The sequence below is a fragment of the Anser brachyrhynchus genome (assembly GCF_964034855.1).
Source record: "Anser brachyrhynchus genome assembly, chromosome: 5".
Classification (NCBI taxonomy): domain Eukaryota; kingdom Metazoa; phylum Chordata; class Aves; order Anseriformes; family Anatidae; genus Anser; species Anser brachyrhynchus.
In genome coordinates, this window is record NC_137699.1 from 37,369,984 (window position 1) to 37,387,255 (window position 17,272).

Consider the following 17,272-nt stretch of genomic DNA (forward strand, 5'->3'; position numbering starts at 1 on the left):
TTTTGCACATCATGGGAGCAATAGAAATCAAAGGCATGGAAGCAGCGTGATTTTCAGAGGAGTGTGACAGGCACATTTTGCAAAGCAGCATGTGGAAATTAGTCTGACTGAAGTACAGAAGCTGGTTCCATGTGCAGGGCTCCCTGCCACATCTGAGCTCAACCTGGCGGTTAGGAATAGGGGACTGGAAAACAAGAAATAAGGAACTCCATAATCTTTAGTGGCCCCAAAGAACAACAATAAAAGCCCCAATTTTCTCTCTGTAGGTGAGAAACGAAACAAATAAAACACATCCTTTACCCCATCTCTACCAATGCCTTTCCACATCTTTTCTGCATGTAGGAACTGCGTGTAACTGGGAAGTAATCATTTTCTGCAGTGTGCCTTTTCAGCAGCTGTTAGGACATCTGGATAGAAAGCCATCTGGTGCTTATATGGTGGCAAACACCACCATAAACTTCCAGAATCCCCTTCCTTTTGCAAAGTTGCTTGAACATTAAATGGCAGCAGGGCTCTGAAGTAAGTCCTGCTCACAGGATGAGAGGAGGGGAGCTGAAAAGCAGCTTTCAACATGGAACTTTGGATGGTAACAGAAGTTTTGATACTCCATCCAAAGTCTCAGAGACAAGCTTTTGACTTCTTCAGCATCAGTAGATACTCCCTCCACCCCAGTTCCTCTCCACATGGAGCAGTATCTCCAAAGAACTGTAGACAGTTTGATTTCATCTCATCCCATCCTTTCCTGGGTATTTTTCCATTAGAGCTTTGCACAGAGCCCACAGGATTAGGGAAGAGCCAGATCTGAGTCTGTCAAGCTGTGGTTCTGTTTTCAATGGTTATATATATTGTGCTCTGTGTTGAATTAAAACTACAATAAAAGTCCTCTCACTTGTTACTGTATTTGTGTAATGTTCAAATTAGACAGGAACAGTTATTTGAGAGAAGCTAATCCAATGCATATCCAAAAAACATCAGGTTTTAATACAGAAACCATCTACTAACGTACTGCATGGTCGAGTGGGGAAATTCAGGCAGATTCGTATTACTCAATGTCAAAGGCTGGCAAAGCTGGCTCTTCTGACTATTGTCTCCCATTGTCAAGTATAACAAAATGGGTTCAAATAAATATTTAATGTGAAAATCTTCTAGGCAGGACCATGTCTTAACATGAATTTGTGCTTCAAATAATTGATCAGTTGTCTTCACATTCACGATGGAAGTCTTGGCACCTCCAGGTGAAACGTTAGGAGGTTGCCAGGCTAAGCAAGAGTTACAAATGTATCTTACTAGAGTACTAATACCCACTACAACAGTTTTTGATGTTTAAATTGGTATTAAATCATCATTTGTTAACAAGCTGTTCCCTGCTAGCAGTAAAGATCAGAAGTACCAATTGCAACTGAAAGTTAAAGACGACATGGGAAAAGTCCATAAAGTTTAAAACTGGAACTCAACTGCAAAAATTAGCAACATACATAAACTGGAGCTTTTGTTCAACAATTCAGAAGACAGACAAAGGCTGGGGGCTGTTTGCATTGGCAGTTATGAGCCGAGGACTTCTGGGGACTGGTACACTTGTAAAGTTGGACCAGAATTTCAGTAAGTTACCAATATATACATTCAGTTTAAACAGTAACATCTCCAACCTGAACAACCCTTCTGGCAGATCAACACTGGCACAGTTGTCTTTCTGAAAAGAGACAATTAAAATAAGCTCTACTGAGGACTACATTCTGCCCTGAAATTCTGACTGAATTCATTTCTTGTGTTACGTAGTTTATCAGGATCTTATCCATGGAATGGTTTGCTAAATTAACAACTCAAACAGAACGGACTGCACTAAAATGTTGTGGGTCAGGGGAAGATTAACTCCAAAGTATCACTCTCCTGAGCCCAAATTCTACACTTACGTTACGGTGGATTTACGCCAGGGTAAATGAGAGAAGAATTTGGCCCCTGACCTTCTCCAAGCAGGTCATTACAGTTGAAATAGTAACTGATCTTAGACAAACATTTTTGCTGCGAGGTATTTATTTCTGTATAAAGGTTTATGGAACATCATATTCTTTGCCCTTTAAGACTGATACTGACATATGTAAACACCACTGGGCTTGGTGTGCCATAGCTTAATCCAGCCTCTCTAAATCTGGCTAAAACAATGGAAATATCTTCTGAAACCATTGTGGGCTATATCCAATATAGTTAAAAACATCTGACTGCAACCGCAAATATGCTGGTATTTGGTTGTGCTATAAAAACATTTTTATGTCAAATACAACTGGGACTAATACAGTAAACTACAAGCACAGTTAACCCTTGGAATGAATTGCATGCAGACTCTTGAAGGTTAAGGTAGTCTACATTGGTTGCATTTTCTTATGAAGAGCATAAAACGAATGTAGGGTATAAAAAGTAATTACTAGTACTAATAGAGTAATTGATATTTATATAGCACCTTCCATGCTACACTATAAACACACCAGTGATATTATAAACTCCTGTAGCTACTAGTTATGGACCTGTTTGTGTTCTGCTTGCTTGAACAAATCCTCAGGAGTGCCCAGATGCTGCTTCTGTTCTGCATCCCATTCTCCCCATACCTGCAGGTACTCCTGTGCATACACACACAAGGACCATTTCAACTACCACTGAAATGTGCTGTTGCCAGCGGGCTAGGACATACTTTGGAAAGCGCAAATGAGGACAGAAACTGAAAGCAGAGTTGTGATTGCAATGGTGGAATTACACAAAAAGACAGTAAGGACACCAGGGGTCCTTGGTCACAACTAAACAAATAACTCAATTTAAAGAAAAGTTACTGAGAAGCACTGCTGAGGAAAACCTGCATTGAATCATAGCATTATTTTCCAAGTTATAGGTGTTCCAGCAATAGACCAGGGTACTGCTCAACACAACACAGATCTCAGTTTGCTGTGCTGCAATTCAAGGCCAGTGACAGCACTGTGCTGGCCGCTAGCTCAGTGCTATCTCAGCAGGAACACCTCTTGTACAGTTCAGTACAGTACCTCTTGCACAGAATCATCTGTGTTGGAAAACCATCAAGACCAAGTCCAACCATCAACCTGACCTGAGTTCCACCACTAAATGTCATATATAACGAAAATGTATGTGGTGTACAAACACTTCAATGTATATGTTCAGATAAAACCAGTACCTGAAAGTTAAATGCATCATCTAAAATATCATGTTAAGATGTGCTCAGGAACCCAAGTACCACTATTTATTAAGCACTACAAATCCTAAATCTCATTAAAAGCCCTTTTGGATAGAGGTTGCTGACAAGTCTTGCCGCGGTGGTGTGCCAAGATACTACCCCTCATTGCCCCTTCAACAAGAGTTGTTGGTCTCAGAGCACTGTGCCATGCATCTCGTCTCAAAGCCCTAACATGTCTGCTACACAGATATCCAAACATTTTATAAAGATGGGCTTATGTTCTTGCACCATGTCAATGCTTTGGAAATCTACATTTGTTCTGTAATACATTAATAAGATATTTATTACGTATTAAGCATTGTTTCATTCTTTGTTCCATTCCTAATTTTTCTGCATAGGGCATTTGGGAAGCAAACGGTTGTTTGCATATACTCCTGATCTCTTCCCTGAGTGGTACCAGCTAAATCAGAGCAATCCTTGAATATAGAAAGAATGTTTCTCTCCACATACTTTGCTTTGTGTTTATTTGCACTGAATTTCATCTGCTAGCCACTCAATATCATGCAGCTCCTCACAATTGTTTTTAATTGCCATTAGCTGGATTAGTCTTGGATCACAAGCAAACCCTGTCAGCTCACCAATGTGCAGATCACTTATAAATATGTTGAATAGCTCAAGCTCCAGGCCCAGATCCCTGTGGGAATACACCACCACTACCTCTCTTCCATGGTGCAAGCAAGCCATTTATTCACACCCATTGCCTCCTATCTCTCAGAGCTGTGGGTGATCCAAAGGATCCTTCTGAAACGATTTAACTTCTTCAGCAGGGATCTTGTCAAACCCTTCTGGAAATCCCTACACAGCATTTCAGACAGGTCACTTTTGTCCCTGCATGTGCTCTTACAGTATTCCCTGGCTGTGAAGTCATTAAAGTACTGTTTTCCACTATAATATAAATGTCAGTTTTACATTTCTAAAACAGACAAGCAGGGCTGCTATGGACTTCGGCAGTAGTCATTTTACAGTTACGTGTAGAAACAGTGCAAATAAGATAACCTTCTCCAGCTGCCTGAAAATGCAACCCTGTCAAAGTTTTCTTGATCTTCACTACTAAGTCATCGGTAACTTAATTCATAATATTTCAATTAATTTACAAATATCAGTGCCATCTGATCTTGTATCAAGAAGCAGCCAGCATTTATTTGCACATCCACTATTAAGAACTTCTTACTCACAGCCTAACTACTTTCATAACTTTAAGAAGACCATATACATGGCTGAAGACACTGACTATTCTGACATCAGTTCACCAAAGCAGGTACACAGGCAGGTTCCTCACCTAACTGCTATCCCCAGCCAGCCTCACACAGAGTTCCTCTGACCTTCTCACACTCCTGGGACAGTGAAGAACACGAACAGCACCTGAAACTGATCCTACTCCATTCAAGTCCAGAGCAGTTTTTCCAGCAATGCTACAGAGGATTTCCAGAGGTACAACTGGGGTTCTGCGAAAGTTGTCAGCTGCTCAGCTAAAGCTCTCGGCACCTTCTAGAGCCATGCCAACATCTCCCTAACAGTTAAACAATGAACCTGGATGTTAATAACTCACATCACCACATCTGAAAGTATTACTAAGGAAACAGTTAATTTTACTGAGTTTAATTCAACATTCAGCCTTGTCCTTCTGTAATGACTTTGTAATCAGATTGCGAGTACTGGGCTCCTGTCTTCGATCAACAATCAATATCCACCACACCAAGAAATCAAGTAACATCTCTTAATGCACTTTATCATTAGGCATCCTTTTAAATAAATTGTTGGCACTGTTAAACTCTTCCCCTCTGTGATACCAGCCTGGTAGATCCTTGTTTTCTGGGTGGATAAAACTGAACAAACCCAAATGGCAAGGTTATGTTACCAGTTCACATCTTGGTTTATCAATAGTTTCAACCACGTTTCATCAGTCACCAATATGAGCCTCTTGTTCGATAGACAATACAAAACAACAGTTAACATCTACAGCAAAATTTTAGGAGCTTATCACAATGATGCATTTGCTTACTTCTTGTTTTGATTTAAATATTTAAATTCACAGTTCTATTTTTTAATATTGAAGAGATTTATGAACTAGACGAGAAGGCATAACATGTATTTGACTTTTTGAAATCAATGAAATAGAGAAGCAGGCTTAATTGTGTAGCTCCTCTGATCTTCATAATTGAGACCATCCCATCTGTATTGTATCTCATATGTAACTGATGAAAGCAAATGAGTGGGAGTTGAATTTATTTGATTTTCAGAGCTCTAACAGCAGCTGGTCAGCAGGCTCAGTCCAGTCCTGTCTACTAAGAGTTGCTCAGGAGCAAGGAGGTTCAGATCTTTTATATTCTAAAAGGTTTGGGAGGAAATGCAAATTATTATTCAAAACCAGACAGCTGGAGGGCAGAAAAAGTGGGGAGCAACCATGAACCATCGATATGTATTCGCTATTCTAATTAGTCTGCTGATGAGAAAAGAGTGGAATATACTGTGTCGATTATTCTCTACCTCCCTTTACATATATTTTAGTGGGGTATTTATATATACACCCTGCAACACCTATACATATTTTAACTTGTTTCTTTTAAGCAAGAGTCAGATTACACCAAACTAAAGAGCCTGCCAAGATCTGCTGAGAAGTCTATCCCCTTCCTGCCTCTCTTCCTTCCCTGAAATGGATGCTGGCAGCATGCTGGAGCTGAGCAACAGCTGAGAGATGGACAAAGAAAGCACAAAACAATCTGAGCGGAACAGCAGTCAAGCACTAAGATACAAGAGTGCCCCCCCCCCCCCCCAATAATATCCTTCTGGCTCCAATAAAAGAAACTAGAAGGATGAATTTACACAACTGAGCTCATCCATATGGAAGACATCATTACCTTTCTCTGTAGAAAAGGAAAGGGCCCAGCAAATAGCCCTTTCCACATTCACCTGATTGCAAAACGTCTTAGCTGTATGTTTTTTCCCCAGTACAGAGGGTAGGAATCCCACAGCCTTCTGCTGGGCCTAAGAGAGCTTAAAAGCAGACTGCAGTTTTCAAAGCTGGAGATCACTTGTCCTGTATTCTCTCCAGACTGCCTTCTTGGAGAACACATACATAAAATAAACTGCACAGCGGAGGAATACTTGTCATGCCTTCCATACTGGAGCACACAAAGAGTCCAAAGATTTCATTAATTCAGTTCATCCACGCTCTCAAACCTTTAGGCAGTAGGGAGTAAGCTATTTATCTTTTGGTTTCTTGTAAGGAATTCACACTAGACTCACAGCTAAATCATTTTCCCTGTATTACTCGTACAGGAAATTAACTATAAATGAACTATGAAAACAAATCATTCTGCTACAATTTTCCACTGATATTATTTTACAGTTTTAGTACATTTAGGAAAAGCAATATAGACTCAAAAAAAGAGTTGCAACGTATTTATATACTGATCCTTAAATTATGTTCTTTCCTCTTTTAACAAGCTCTACTTAAGATATTTCTTGCTTATTCTGCAGTGCAATACTTAAGTTGGAAGCATCCTTATGACTGTGGCATCACAGCATGATTTCTCAGTTAACGCTGAAGACAATTTCACTTTGAGACTGCTATTTACTGAAATCTGGAGGGGAGGAGATAAAAATCAGTTCCCTGTACTCTTTACTATAAAGCAAACAGCTTCTGACTCTTTATATAAATAGGGATATTGAGATATTCTGTGCTTTTTCAGTAGTTAGTGATTTTTTTCATGATTTCCTCCTTGTACAAGAACTACTATATTTCTTTGTAAAGATTAAACACCCAGGATTTATGCCTTCATGAACGTCTATGTTTTTCACCTGTCTGAAGAAACAAGAGATGGCATACTCTAAATATGGAATATGCAATTTTCTCCAAAAATGTTTTTAAGCAACACAGAGAAGTAATTGTAGAGAAAGAAATTCCACAGTTCCAGGAGGGATCTACTGCATACTGTTTGAAACTCCCTTGATAGTCTTGCAGCAATAGATTGTCAAATTACTTATCATTAAATATCTGCTGAGAGATATTTATTGAAGTTTAATGTTGTAACAAGTGTGCTATGAGCTTTTTTTAAAAATTCCATTTGCAGGACAAAGAAATCAGAAATGACAGTGCTCTGGTCTGAGTATAGACAGGAAATACGTACTCTTCCCCACCACAGTGTAGTCATTTCAAGAAATATAGAGTACTTAGCTAACACACCTGTGCATTCACACCAGGGCTTTGTGTTCAGAAGCACCATGTGCTAGGAGGAGTGAAAGTGGTGGGCAGCAAACTGAGTGCCTTGGAATTGATAGCAAGCGTAAATCTGTGCTGCAGAAAACAGGCAGCAAGCATCTTGCTCCCCACACTTTGCAGCAGGTGAGCCATGTGGAAATGAGCTTACCTGCCACTACTGGTTACGCACTGAGACTGGTGGCTACTGCTGTACTCATCCACTTCAATACAGTTTACCATTTAAATATTTAGGGTCAAATTCTACTGTGAGAATTTTGTGTTGAAGTCTTCATAGGGGTGAATGGGAGCAAAATGTACTTTGCTTTTTCTAGCACTAAGATGGTAGCTGTTAGAATTGGTGGAGAAACCAGGTTATTTCATGAAAAAAAGTCAATAAATACGCCTTTGTAATCTGCAATTTAGAAAGCAGTTTTCTGTGAGAAATCCTGAAATGGGTATTTTCATGTTAAATCACACCTCCACTGATCTCAATGGAAAACTCCCATTTCCTTCACCAGAGGTACCATTTCACTTTTTGTTGGAATTTCTCTTAAATTAACATTTCCCTGTAGAAAACGTTTAGACCACTTTTTCCCCCTCTCCCCCCAGAAGGAATTGCTTTTTGCCAGAAGCATTCTGGTCAGACCTACAAACGAGCTGTAGACAGAAGCCATGAACAGATGTCCTCTTCGGGCCCCCGCTGTGAGTTGGAAGAGCTTGCTACTCTCAGCTGCTCAGCACCATTCCCTGCTCTCCTCATTAGGCATCACCCCTACTGATGTGCTCATTGAACAGTTTGCTTGAACATTTCCTACACCGCTGGCTTCAGGCTGAGCCAGTCATCTTGGTGCAGACCAATGACTAGCAAACCAAATGTAGTTGATTTTGCTTAAAACAAATGAAGGAGATCCTACACAAATTGTTGTGAGAGTAGACAGGAGGATGGCAGCCTTTGGCAGGGGAAGAGCAAACTTCTTTGGGGACATGGCTGGATTTGGAGAAGTCTGTCCACAAGTAAAAACCTAACAATTCTTCCAGTATGCAGCGTGAGCAATTTGACTTTAGGAGGCACCTAGCTCCAGGACATTTAACTAGAAAAGCTACAAACAAATAACAGAAAACAGCAACAATTGGAATCAAACTAAATTATGGTGTAACAACCCACTGAAAGACACACTCTCGTATATTACTTAACATCAGCATCCTCTAACAATTTTGCAGCTCTAGTATGTATTTTGGCCTGTATAATCTGCCCTGCATAAATCCTGTGCTGGAGCCTAACTGCCCTCACCAGCCAAACAAACAAGCAAACCTCCACGCTGCATGCATTCTTTTAAGGATTCCAGAAACATTCATAGAGTTCTCACATCTCCCTAACCACAACAAATAGTTAGTCAAGTTACCTTTGTTAAGCAAACCAATTTTCATTGCTTTCATTCAAACAGCCTTAAAATAGAATTCTTGCCTGCTTTATTTTGTCAGATATAAAGAAAACTGAGAAACTGTATCCATTGTTCCTTAAAAGATCTTATTAGTGAAACAAAGACCTTTTTTTTTCCAGTGAGTGCTGTTTGTGCAGTTACTTCATGACATTTATTTGGATTCAGTCCCAGGGGAAAAAGGCCAAATTCAGTTTCAGCATTTGCCTACTACAGCACAAACACAGTCATTAGTTAACAGATCTTTTTTGGCGGTCTTTATGTAGCCTCCAACATCAAAGCACGTGATATTCATGAAATAATCAAAGCAACATATGTACACTGAAGCACTGTATGTACATTATTTTTTCAGTAGCCTAGCAATCTTCAGAAATGTGAAGAGGTTCTCCTAGGCCTTGAGCCAAAGCCCTTGGAAGTCGATGGAAATTTTTTTTTCCCTTTGACTTCAATGGATGCCGAGTCTGGCCCTTGGATAATCACTGCCATGTTAATGGCAAACTACTTTCCATTTTTGTATTAATTTCCTGCTCAAGGAAGATACAGGACCGAAAGCACTGGAGAATGAAATCACGTGCCCTGTTTGTACCCAGGGAAGAGAAAGCCTGGGTAACAGCAGCCAAATTCCCCCTCTTAAGGCTTCATGGACTTGTCTTGACCACGTGAAGGAAGAGTGATTGGGCACAGCTCTTCCCAATAGTAAGGACGCTGTTAGGAGAACAAATAACCGAATTGTAACTGAGGTTTTTGCGCTGTGTCCACCAGGACTGGGAACAAGGCTGATCTCATTTCTCCTCCCTCCCCTCCTCCCTCTTCTTTTTTTCTTTTTAAACACCCTGCCACGGTACTGCCTGTACTTTCTGCTCCTGCGTAGTATCACAGCTCCTTTCCAGATTCTTCACAGCCAAATCCCCGTAACACTGCAAGTTAACGCATTTGCCTATCCCTCCCAGCACAGATGAGCTGGTACAGGTGACACCATTTGCCATGAGTGAGGTAGGATAATAGCCTTTTCCTGCTCTTACATCAGAGGGTGCATCCGTCCCTCATCTCTTGCTCTGCATGTGCTCCTGGGCACTGCCGAGGAGATCTGGCTTTTGAACAATGCAGAAGTATTTGGTAACCTGGGGGGACTTCCCTTTACTGAGGTTTAGAACTATCAAATTCCTTTTCAGCTACTTAGGGACAAAAGGAAAACACAACAAGGCTTGTTAAAGCTGCTGAAAGAAGGACCTTGAAAGAACAGTTTTTACAGAGGTTAACTGTGTTGATTAGGCGCTGCTTTAATAACCATTAACTATTCTTGAGTCCAAGAAAATCACTAAGACAGCAGGAAAAATTATGGATATGAAAACTGGAGGATAATGGTTGGCAGAAGGATTTAGGGGTGACATTTGCAAGGACACCAGTATGACTGAATCCTCCTAATACCACTGTTGTACATGAAGAAAGGTGACTTTTATAATGCCAGGAGTCTAGTTCAGAAGATTGAATGCACATTTGATGGTACATCAGAAAAAAATACATGCTAGCACTGAGAGCTGTTAAGTGACAGCAGTGATAGATTTAAGATTCGAAAGGTTAAATTCTGTTTTGTAATACTGGAAAAGAAAGACAACACTTCTGATTGAAAAAAAATAAAAACAATGACAAAAAGGAACATGGGGAGCCACATACACATGTTAACCTGGAAAAGGAAGGCGGCCTGGTAAAAAAAATTATTTTGAACTGCTAGCCTGTCACTTGGAAAACACAACTAATATTTAATAAGGCTCTAAATTTCACTCTCTGAAATCATTGTGAATACATGGCCTGATTTGATTAAATTTATTTTGATGAAAGAAATTTGCGCCATTTACTTGCAAAGAGGTCCAGTAGACAAAATTTGCTGAACTTGAAAAAGGTGGCAGAGTTGGCTTGGGGGGACATGTATGCAGAGTGAAACCTAAAACTAAAACCCATAAGGACCAATGATAAGTAGATTATTGTCAGCTGAGTGAAAGCAGAGTTCTGAAAAAGAGAGTGAGAGTGCGAGAGGTTGAGTGGCTGGGCAAAGGACTGCAACAGTGTCTGAATTTTACAAGAAGCAATTTACGGAATATAAAGAAGGCATTCAAAAACATAAAATACATGAAGGTCAAATGGCAAATAGTAATGCATTTTAAAATAAAATAACTTTAAGACATACTTGAAGGCTGAAAATAAAATGAATTTAGTGGAACTATTAAAGACAAGATCCAAATCCCAATGAAGTTGGTGGAAAGACAATCACTGACTCCTACAGAGTTGGACTGGAACCAAAAAGAACAACAAAGAAATTTCCAATGACTGAAAAAGAATCAAGAAAGTCTCGGTGGTTTCTTCACATCTGTGTTTGATAACAAAGAACACTGGCAATGTTCATGAAGGATGTGTTTGTGGGTACTAACGAGGACAAAGTAAAAGAATCTGTGTAGCAACCAAGTACAGGAACAAAATAAAGATAGATAATAAGTAGCAATGGATTACATCCAGAGATGAAGCACAGCATTGTGAGTTTATCTGTACACTAACCATTGTCATGCTATGCTGAGGAAAATCTTAGAAATAACTACTTCACAGCATTTCTGAGCATACTGTGCATCTCATAATTAAATGTCAGTAGCTACAATTCAAACAGAATTCTAATTTATGTTGTTTTTGACATGCTTTGTATTTTTAAAGGAATAACACATATTTTGGCAAGAAATTGGTAAACAAAAATTACACTTTAGCTATTACTTTTAGACAGACTTCTTTCACAGAAAAGAACAAGCCATGGCATGATTTGTGCTGAGACAGGAAGGATTTGGGCTGAAGGTCTGGACATCTCCTTGTTTCTGGTATCTTTTTATTTAAAAAAAAATAAAAATAAAAATTAGGAACAATAAGCAAGCTAAAACATTTCTGAATATGAAACATTGGCATGATTCAGGCACAGAGCACACTCACTGCATTTAAATATTTCATTATCACAAGGAGTTTAGGCATGCCTGAACAAAATTCTCTGTATTTTTGTGTATGAACATGCCTGCTGGCAATCTATGCTTCTGTGCCTCAACACATCTTTAGGAATTCCAGTGAACTGTAGACATATAATTTCACAGCCTATCACCTTAATCATCCTTTCCTCTGTTGTTCCTGCAGGACATTGCCCCAGACAAATGCAAAAGTCTGGCTAGTGGATATCACTGCACGGTAACTGCAAATTGCTAATGTGTTCTGTGGTGTACTTTGCTGTTAATTGTCCTTTACCTGCTGCTATTCCTGTTGCAGATGAAGAGGTTGGGAAGACAGAACAGACGCCAGTAAAGCATGCACACAGAGTAGCGAAGGAAATAAAATGGTATTTTCAAAGACAGACACTAATGCTGTTTAACTGAACAGCATCAGGATGTTATTCACCTGGGTAAAACAGACAAAACCTGACCATTCAGAAACATAATCATGCAGCGCAATGTTTTACTCCGTGAGCCCAAACTGACTGCAATTCTTCCAGCAGTCAGTCCCTGTGAAACTGCTAATCTCATGACCCAGCTGTGAACCGTTCCCTTCAAAAGCAATTCCTCTGGGCATTGGGCTTCTGATTATCCAAGAGAGCCAGATGCAACCAGAAGACCTGCACCACATATTTTAGCTGCTATTGAAATGCAAATACATATAAGGTATATTCCTTCTACTTCTCCTGGAGACACATATTTCAAGTTGTTTCATTTGCAATGCAAATTTATTATGGGAAAATATTGTGCTCTGAAGTCACAAAGAGGTAGCTTACTCTTAAAGGCCTACTGACTTTATCCTGATTTCTGCCCCCGAAGAACAAGGAAACTTTTACACCTCTGTTTTTGTAGGTAGGTTTGCAATAATGCCCTGCAGTACAAGCTCCAACACTTCAGTCTGAGCTGTTTTAAAGGTCCAAAAAGATGCAGCCTCTGGCTTTCCATCGTTTCCTCTGGGAGACTATGCCATGCCAGAGCTTTGCTCCCTGTTCTGTAATGTGAAGTCCCCACTGATATTTAATGATATCAGCCACGACAGATGGCTGGCACAGCCCTGTGCTAAACTAATAGCAGCTCTTTTAGGCATTTAGGAGCTTCAGAAAATCTTAGGGGAATGCTCTAGTATGGATTGCTACTAACATAAAATAGATATTTTTGTTGCACTTGAAATGTATTTTACCTGTCACTGTTGCAGAACAAAAAGCAGCAAAGATTTTATCAATAAACAGAGTCAAGGAAAACACCCTCCCTAAACATGAACTGAGTTTTCTTTGTGCAGGTAATAACATTTTAACCCCCTTTCACTGAATAAATAAATAAATAAATAAATAAATAAATAAATAAAACTGCTTATATTTCAAGAAAAGACAAAGTACTAGGTGATGGTGTTTCATGGTGCTGCAAGACTGGGCTGCAAACTCCTTAATGAATGTCTCCTGGCTGCAAACTCCTTAATGAATGTCCAGGTTTGGGCTCCCAACAGGGAGCACCAGCCCAGTGAGCAGTGCAGAGCAGCCAACTATGCTTCGGCAGGTGACAGGTAAAGAAATGGAGCTGGATGCCTGAACGAGAGAAGGAGCACATCGCTAAATCTGACCTCGAGACAAAAGCCTCCAACATATTTGCTGTATCAAGGAGAAGTGAAGTTCAGTGTCTCCGAAATCCTTCTCTAGAAATCTAACACTAACCTCTGAAACATATTCAAGTGTCTGACTCCATCTGATTTCAACAGCAGTTAGGTACCTAAATACCCCTCCATACCTGTCTGACAACAACAAGAGCTACTCAATTTACCAATTTAAAGTCTGAACCAAGAGTCATTTTTGATTCTTTGTCCTCTCAGGCTCTCCTTTCTGTTCCCCCCCTCCATCTAGTCTCTCCCCAGCCTTCCAAAAGCCAGAAGCTTTAGTTTCTTTAGACCAGAACTACCAAAAATCAAGTATGGCGTTTTAAGATCCTTTCATTTTGCTCCTCACATTTCACTGGCTGTGAAATAGGACAGTGATGTATTATGTGCCTTGGTTAACGATGTTCCAGCCCGCACTGCTGCAGTGCTTCCAACAACCCGTCACTGTGCCGCCTCAGCTCAATCCATTTTATGAAATGCTACTGTATTTTCTTACATGAAAAACAAACAATGCCCCTGAGCTGTGCACTGATCCCCAACAGCGATGCTGGGGAAACTAATAACACCAAAGCTCGGGCTGCAGGAGCGTGAGCCGGAGTTTTTGTCATAACAGGATCTGGAGAGCTGCTGATTTTGGAGAAAGAGTGTATTAAATAGGCTTTTATAGCTTGAAGGGAAGGGGGGGTCTGTGAGAGTTTAATGAACAAACATTAGGGCTCAGACTATAAATAAGTCACTTGGACGACTGGTATGTACACACACTAGTGTAACATTCCTGTTGATTTTATTTCCTGCGATTACAGCCCCTGGGTAGAATGACAGCTAGGAGGCAGTGGGGCAGGGGCTGGCCTGCCATCCCCCCACCCGAGGTGGGAGCGCTCTTTTATGCAAGTTCAGTGCACAGCAAAGGATGGGCTGAACCCAAGCAAACACAAGTTTAAAAAAAAATAAATATTGCAGCATTTCAATACTTTTAAAAAAGAAACCTCACAATGTTTATAAAAGGGGACATGAAATGCTAGGCTACCTTTATGTACGGCCGCAATTACTTTGTAAATTCACCACCTCTCCCTTTTCCTCCAACTCCTCTCCCAGACAGGTGCCTTTTGTTTCTCCCAGCCAGAAGGATGTGTAGGTAGGGAGTAAGAAAGTTCTTTCCTATAAACATTCCTTTTTCAATTCAAATTTTCAAAAAAAAAGTAGTAAATATTGTTATAGAACAGGTCAGTTCCCAAGGCCACACCAGAGGCTGGAAGACTACTAGGTCTGAGCCTTCTCCTTTGAGCCTTTCTTCTTCTCCAAAGCTGCCAGCTGGGCTGGAAAAACATTCCTGAAAAGAGTGGGTAAAGCTGCTATATCATTACTTTGATGGGCCTTCCCTCCTTTTTAGTGCTTGCCAAAACAGAAAATCTAGGTCATGGAGAAATACCCAAATCAAACAGCAAACTGCATTGGCAAGAGAATCCAGAAATGCCAGGGGAAGAAGGTGCAGCTTTAACATATTTATCAGTTGTTTTTTTTTTTTAAATGATTTTTCTTGGTCCTTGGGACACTAAGAGTAGAAAAAACAGGAAGACAGAGATTTGAAACAGAAACAGTGATAGATCGGTAAATACATAGTATGTTATATTAGGTACTTTTTATAGTACTTTTCCAAAATATGCCTGAATTTTTATGTGTTCAGCTCTGTGACCTATTTTTGGTAGCTGAATTAGACAGGAATTTTGCCAGCAATGTCTGATTGAGTAGGGCCTGACCACGGCTTTGCCATGCATACTGAAGTCCAATTTTCTAAAGCACAGTTCCTTAGGGATAACAAAACCCAAGGAGCCTGAAGTTGTCTTCCTGTACTGTTGCTAAATTGCTTTTTGCCACTGTCTTCGAGCACTTACCTGTTTATCTAAAAAATTTTGGAGAACATGTTCAGTATTTCTGAATCTCCTAGAGCCAAATCCTCGAGAAGTCTAAAAACAGCCTGTACTCAGTGGGAGCTACACACCAGCTGGAAAGTTTCTTTTTGCCTTCCTATTGCCAAAGGTAGGTTCAGTGCTACAAAACGTTTAGTCGCTTTCATTTTTTATGTTCTCAGTAAACACTAACAGATGTCAGCACCCATCTACCCTTAATCTAAAAATAAAACTCATTCACGCACTCTTTGCTATTACCATGATGTAAAATGGCCTTGGCCTTCAAAAGCTTTGCAATGAATGTGGTGTTATATAGTTTTAAAGAAAGCTTAAAAAGAACGAGCAGCAGTAAGTATTTAGCTTTTTTTATTATTAGTTTTTTTTGTTGTTTTGTTTTTTGGGGGTAGCTTTTTTTCATTTGAAGACTAGAAAGTGCTTTAAAAAGCAAGGAAAATATCATTACCTTGGTTGCACAGAAAAAACGGAGACTGTTTGCCTCGAGATTCCCATGCACAGCCAGCACTGGAGTACAACATCATGCAGGCCTCAGTGGCAGTGAGGTGGCACTCAGCTGCCTGCTAACCAAACAAACACTTGCCTGGGACTTTTGTGTCTCTGCACCTTCCACGAAAATCTATACTGTTCATGATCCCACGTTATCAATATGACTAACTCCCCTTGTTCCTGCTGATTTCAGCAGAACCTAAAGACCCTTCATGACACGCCCAGCATGCTACACCAGCAGGGCTGCTTTTAAAGACGAGAAAACAAGGATTCTGAGAGTACAGAATAAAGTACCTTTTCTTCCATTTTAAACAAGAAAGAACTGAATCAAGCTATGATTTTAGAGAATAAAAATAACGTTCTTCAGTTACACACAAGAATAACACAGGTAAATTGCACATCTTTGAGAACTAAGGATTATTCTGGACAGAGAAGACATGAGCAGAAGAATCCTCACTGGAGAAAACTCAGCATCATTACCTGGAGCTACTTTTAACAGAAACACAACCTCTCCATGTGGTTGGTAGTATTGCCTGGCTTTCTTTAGTGGTTGCTTTGATGTTAGTAAATGTGCACTGTATTAGAGAATTCGGAATAAAATGGTTGCTTCACTCCTTGATGAGCTATTATTCATAAGCAAATGGAGAGGTCACCGTGAGGACATGATGGGCGTAGCTGAGGTTAAGCACAGCAAAACCAGAGTTCTGGTTTCTAATTTGGGCAACACAGCAATTACTTCTCTCTGACCAACCTGGAAACCAAACAGAAGAGTTCACCTCGTCCTTTTATTGCCCACACAGCTTAGTCATGCTTTTTGTTTATCATATCATCACCACATAATTGCTTACAAATCTTCAAAATTAGCCTTTGATACTTTGACAGACTTCAATATGGAAATGGTAACAAAAAAGTTTTAAATTTGCTGTCTTCATCCAAACCAAACAAAACGTAACCTCACTTTAGAGCCTTAGTTTTTTCTTAAGTTAATACAAAATTCCGTTTCAAATCATTGTATTTCCCAGGCAGACTGCTATTACTCAGTTGACTGCTATATCTTTTGACACACAATGAGCAGGGATGAGCCAGGAGGCAGTTGCCCTAACACCAAAAATCTGATTTAGGCACTGGTGAGACTGTAGGCTGCAGACAGGCGTGATGCTAAATAAACTATCCCCTGTAGAATTCATTTATTCCAGAGCCCTGAAAAATCAGTTTGCTAAGGGAAAGTACGAGTCTGAAAGCTAGAGGCAAGTTTGGAGTAGAAACTTGTTTTCTAGCACTCTTACTAACCGTCCACTTCAGGTTCAGGGTCTTGCTACAAGCACCATCCTGTCAGACAGAAAGC

General features: G+C 40.1%; 1 protein-coding gene and 1 long non-coding RNA gene across 15 annotated transcripts in view; one reads left to right on the forward strand and one right to left on the reverse strand.

Annotated features, from left to right (window-relative positions):
• The window catches only part of LOC308196352, a 108,780-nt gene that overhangs the window by 78,553 nt on the left and 12,955 nt on the right, over positions 1–17,272 (forward strand). For 5 of the 6 annotated variants that reach the window (XR_013952155.1, XR_013952156.1, XR_013952157.1 and 2 more), the window contains exon 4: positions 1–17,272. This exon is cut by the window's right edge. This is a non-coding gene — a long non-coding RNA (uncharacterized lncRNA). The other variant, XR_013952158.1, reaches the window with a different exon arrangement.
• The window catches only part of KCNQ1 (potassium voltage-gated channel subfamily Q member 1), a 409,605-nt gene that overhangs the window by 56,590 nt on the left and 335,743 nt on the right, over positions 1–17,272 (reverse strand). The gene's annotated exons all lie outside the window — the stretch shown is intronic.